Source organism: Lepidochelys kempii, chromosome 5, assembly GCF_965140285.1.
Source record: "Lepidochelys kempii isolate rLepKem1 chromosome 5, rLepKem1.hap1, whole genome shotgun sequence".
NCBI classification, from domain to species: domain Eukaryota; kingdom Metazoa; phylum Chordata; order Testudines; family Cheloniidae; genus Lepidochelys; species Lepidochelys kempii.
Genome location: NC_136384.1, coordinates 120,538,891 through 120,544,890, shown reverse-complemented (window position 1 = coordinate 120,544,890; position 6,000 = coordinate 120,538,891).

Genomic DNA, 6,000 nt, shown 5'->3' with positions numbered 1-6,000 from the left:
GAATCCAGGGCACCGAAATTTCATAAATTTGTCTCCTTTGGTCAAATTTGACCAAATGGTCAAAATCCTGCAGGATCAGCTGGTCTCCAGAGATTTCCACCATCCATAAATTAGAGAAAGCCTACAGTGCCCAGTGTAATTAGCTAGCAACCATTGGTGTGTTGTGTGACTGGGGGTTGTGTCACAGGGGATGCAGAGCAGCACCGTCAGTGAGAGCTCCAAAAGTCATCATGCTACGGAGGCACTATTTCTCCCTGAACTCCCTGGTGCGCGGGGTAGCAGAGTACTTGCTGCATGCTCTTTGGATGGCCAGCCCCATAGACTTGTGCAGAGAGGGTAGGGCGATGGTCTCATGGTTTCCTTGCACTTGGGTGAGTGTGAGGACTATACACGTGACTGGCATCCTTGGGGATGCACAAGAAAACTCCTGGTGTCCTTCCCTGCTTGTGCACTGGCCACTTAGCAAATGTCCTGCTAAAACATGGACCAGGTTGTAAGTGGGGAAAATCAGAGGGCATCTAATGAAGCTTGAGGGCAGGGGAGAGAGAATGTGACCAGCTTCTTCTAACATGGGTGCCTAAAGTTAGGCAGCTCACTCCATATTTTGGACACCTAAATAAATGACAATGGTCAGAGGTGCTAAGCTTTCAGGAACCAGATGTACAAATTTTGCCCTGTGTCACCTCTATTTCGGATACTTAATGTGTGTTCTGTGGCTCAGGGGATTAATAAGAGGAAAAAAGGGCCTTTTACCTCCAGTCATTGCTTTGACTGTGGTGCAGGTTGGTTGTTAGTAAATGTTGTTACCATCTGAGTCTTCATGTGGCTAGGTGGGAGGAAGTGGGTTTAGTCTGACAAGGACATCTTCTCTGAAAAGGAGGGCACAAGGCATCTGATATAGGTTCTGTGTTGTCTGGAATGACCTATTGAAACAAACCTAGAAAGACTTTAAAGACTGGTTTCTCCAGCAGCTGTCTTCTCTAGCAGTGGTTACCAAGTTTCCTTGATTGTGATTCTTCCCTTCAGGTTGCAGCAGCATCACAAAACCAGCACACAGTGTGGCCGACTCAGCATGTCAAGGGAATGCTGAAGTGTGTAACATTTGGGCGTTGGCGGGCACTTCATGTCGTTCCGACCAGTTTTTTGAGCAGGTTGTTGCATGTTTTGACCTCAGTTGCTGTCTTTGTAAGATGGTTATGATATGTGAGAGTTCTATCCAATGTGATGCCTAGATCGACCGGGTGTGAATCATGCTTTATTCACTGATCATTGAGAACTAAGTTCAGTTCTCTGACCACTTGCGCATGATGTAAGTGGAAGACTTGCAACGACATGGTCTTACTTCCACTTGGTATTGGGTACCACCAACAACAATAATTGGCCATAGCTGCCATATCTGTGTTCAGAACACTATCAAGTGTGTCAAAGGAGTGTGATTGGGTGCCGAGGCATATGTCATCTGCATAAACAAACTTGTGAGACCCAGTATATGGTAGGTGATTGGAATATAAATTGAATAACATTGGAGATAATAGTGATCCTTGCATGAGGCCGTTTTTCTGGTGCCTCCAAACACTTGTTCTATCACCAATATGCACACGGAAATGGCAATTTCTCAAAAACAGAGCATTTGCACATACTAATCAACTTGGCAGAGTTCTAGATAATTTCACCAAAAGGCCTGTGTGCCAAACCATATTGTATGTCACGGTCAGGTCAAGGAAAATGGAACCAGTCTTCAAATTATGGTGCAATCCATTTTCGATGGAAGTTGTAAGTGCCTTTACTTGATCACATGCAGCAAAAACCAGCGTGCTCTGGTGCCAGCATGCCTTCCACCAGTGGTGAAATTCTTTGTGAAATCAGATGCTCAAGCACCTTAAAGCAGATGCTTAGAAGTGAAATTGGTCTGTAGCTTGAAGGCAAGTGTGGGTCTTTCCCAGGTTTCAGCAGGCAATGACCTTCGCTTGGAGCCAGATTCTAGGCAGTCTGGATTCCCGCAGAACTCCATTGAAAAACTGAAAGAGCCATTCCCGAGCACAAGAACCCAGATGTTTAATGAATTCCGGTGCAATTCTATCATATCTGGGAGCTGTACCCATTTTTAAATCATTTGGCACTTCATCCAATTCCAGATTAGTGAATGGCTCCACTCTGCTCAGGAAATGCGGCCACTCCCCAAGTACCTGTTGTTTGACAATGGCAGCAGGAACTTTGGCAACCTTCAACGGATGACTGGCAATCTGATTTGGAATAACTGCCAGGCTGCTTTGTGCGCATGGACATTGAACCACACCTAGTTGAAGAGTTAAGGAAGTATTTGGGAGGAGAGGCTTGAAAGCTCCCACCTATGGCTGCAGCCTTTGAAGCTTTGCCCTGAAGGGAGGACCTTTTGTCTGGGTGATTACCTGTTACCAGAGTGACTCACATCATCACGAGTGTGCTTGTTCTATGGAATTATGACCACAGGAAAACACCTTGGCTGGGGTTTGAAGGACTGTTCACCAGCCAGATCTCTGGTAAGCTTAGTCGTGTGTGGTCAGTTCTTTTATTGTTTTCTCTGTTGTGGTTTTACCATAAGACAAAATGTGCTTGTAATCTAAAAGCATGGGCAATCACAACAGTGTGTAACCTCTGATGAGAAAGCAAAGGGATGCTGGCCTGTTTAGGCAGTCTGACTCGCTAGGGAATAATACAGTGTGGGCAGGGAACTGTTCAACCTGGAAAAACCCCTGTCAGGAGGGAGAGAGATGTGGGTCTCCCCCAAGAGAGGGGACAGGGGTGGAGCCGGGAGCCTAGGGTGGATGCCCTTGCTAGACCGTGGAGGGAGAATACAGGTGCAGTTGCTCTGAGCTGTGACAAATGGAGTTCTTTCCTTCCTGTCCAATTATAGGGAACCTTGCTTATGTTCTCTGTGCCCTGGGGATGTAATGGCTGTGCAAGTGCCAATAAAGGAAATCAATCAAACCCATCAGTTGGAATGCAGATAATTAAGCACTCGTGGGGCTGAGGCCAACTCCCTTAGAGGATGTCTGCACAGCAAAGAAAACTCCTGGCCCGTGCCAGCTGGGCTCGTGGGGCGTGGGCTGCGGGGCTTTTTCATTGCTGTGTAGACTTCTGGGCTGGGGCTGGAATCCAGGCTCTGAGACCTCCTACCCTGCAGGGTCCTAGAGCCCAGGCTAAGTAGCCAGCACTCGGTTGACAGAAGAATTCTTCTGTCAACTTAGCTACCACCTACTGGGTAGGTGGATTACCTCCTCTGATCGCAGAATCCCTCCTGTAACATAATGCTGCTGTAACATTTTAAGTGTAGGTAAGCCCTGAAACGTTACTAAAATCACAAAGGTCTAAGCCAAAATCTCAGCTCTGAATACCCACTAACTCTGGAATGGTTTGGACCCAGTTCTGGATCTGAATGTAGTAATCAGAACCTTCCTGATGACAGGCCCAAAGCAAAACACCAAGTCTGATCAGTTTTTAACCGTGAGAAAGTTCTGATCCAGTTTTGGATCAGAACTGAAGTCTCGGGCCAGCACTAGTAAAATCAAGATAAAGTATAAATCTAGTTCGCTCAATTTCTCCTTTTACTTGTACCCATACTGTACATGAATCCCAATTCCTGACTTCCGCATGATCGCAGGGGAAGAGAGGCTGCAGCTACTTCTCATCCTATGCACAAGAACTGCCTTTAAAAAGATGGCACTGCCCAGAGTGACACCAATGGAGCTAGTCAAAACTCGGATTTTCCATTTTGCGGGAAATGTCGCCATTTCATAATTTCCTCTTGTTCCGATTCAGAACGAAAACAGATTTTCAGCAGTTCCCATGAAATGGAATATCCAACAAAAAAAGGTAACTCACCTTCTCGTCACTGTTGTTCTTCGAGCTGTGTTGTTCGTGTTCATTCCAAGCACACCCGCCAGAAGATTTTTCCCTTAGCAGCATCGGTAGGGTCGGCCTGGGTGCCCCCTGGAGTCGCACCTTCATGGCGCCCAATATAGCGCCCTGCCGACCTGCTACCCCCTCAGTTCCTTCTTGCCAGCTGCTCTGACAGAGGGGTAGGAGGGTGGGTATTGGAATGGACATGAACAACACATCTCGAAGAACAGTTACGAGAAGGTGAATAACCGTTTTTTCTTCTTCGAGTGCTTGTTCATGTCCATTCCAATCAGGTGACTCACAAGCCCAAGTTCAGGAGGTGGGGTTGGAGCTGTCCACCGATTAGAGCACAGCTCTTCTGAAGGCTGCATCATCTCTGGCCTGCTGGGTAATTGCATAGTGCGCATGGAAGTATGTATTGTGGACCACGTTGTTGCTTTGCAGATTTCCTGGGTGGGAACCTGTGGCAGGAATGCTGCTGAGGAGGCCCGAGTCCTGATGGAGCGTGTGGTGATCGGTGGACCGGGCACCTTTGCCAAGTTGTAGCACTCCCGAAGGCATGGCGTGATCCATGACGAGATACATTGGAGAGGAGACAGGAAGACCTTTCATTCTGTCTGCCACTGCCACAAATAACTGGACAGACTTTCGGAACGTCTTCGTTCTCTTGATATAGAAGGCTAGCGCCCTGCAGATATCCAATGAGTGAAGCCTTTGCTCCCTGGAGCGTGGCTGGAGTGAGGCTTAGGGTAGAATACCGGTAGGAAGATGTCCTGGTTGATGTGAAATTGGGAGACAACCTTTGGGAGAAAAGCTGAGTGAGGCCTGAGTTGAACCTTGGCTTTATGGACTATGGTGTAAGGGGGCTCTGATGTGAGGGCCCTGAGCTCAGACCCCCTCCTAGCTGAGGTTATTGCTACCAGAAACGTCACCTTGTATGAGAGATAGAGCAGGGAGCATGTCGCCAAAGGCTCAAATGGTGATCCTGTAAACCTGGAAAGGACCAGATTGAGGTTCCAAGCCGGGATAGGCTGTTGGACCTGCAGGTATAGCCTGTCGAGACCTTTAAGGAAACAGCTGACCATCGGATTCGCAAAGATCAAGCAGCCCTCTGCGCTGGGGTGGAAGGCGGAGATGGCGGCCAAGTGAACCCTGATTAACAACATGGACAGCCCCTGCTGCTTGAGATGGAGAAGATAGTCCAGTGTAAGTGGCACTGAGGAAAGCGTCGGGGATGGGAGGTGCTGCTCCGACCAGATTGAAAATCTCTTCTACTTGGCAAGGTATGTAGCTCTTGTGGGGGGTTTCCTGCTGCCAAGGAGAACTTGTCAGAGCAAGAGAGCAGCACTGCATTCAGCCACGGAGCTTCCACACTATGAGGTGGAGCGACATGAGGTTCGGATGCCAGAGGTGGCCATGATCCTGCATTATTAAGTCTGGGAAGACTGGCAGGGTGACTGGGGTTTCCATGGACATGTCCAGAAGTGATGTGTACCAGTGCTGGTGTGGCCAGGCCGGAGCTATCAATATCACCAAAGCTCGCTCCCTGCGAATCTTGAGGAGCACCTTGTGAACGAGAGGAACTGTCGGGAACACGTACAGGAGATGGCCTCCCCATGGGAGGAGGAATGCATCCACCATGGAGCCCGGGCTGTGACTCAGGAAGGAGCAGAATCGCTGACACTTCCTGTTGTGTTGTGTGGCAACCTAGTCTATTTGGGGAAAGCCCCAGTGTTGGAAGATTGAGTTTACTACGTCCGGGCGAAGAGACCACTCGTGGCTGTGAAAAGACCTGCTGAGATGGTCCGCCAGCTCGTTCTGTACCCCAGGGAGGTATGATGCCTGCAGGTGTATCGCGTGCTCTGCACAGAAGCCTCACTGCATGAGGAAAAGGAGGACTTGTGGCACCTTAGAGACTAACAAATTTATTTGAGCATGAGCTTTCGTGAGCTACAGCTCACTTCATCGGACGCATGTGTAACCCTTCTGCCTGTCAGAGTTGGCAGCAACAAGGGCCGGTTCAGTATCTAGGGGTTCCATTCCAATAACACAATGCAAACCGGCTCGAGCCCCCACCCAGTGACCTGGGACAAATATATACCACCCCCGCTGGGCGCCTCC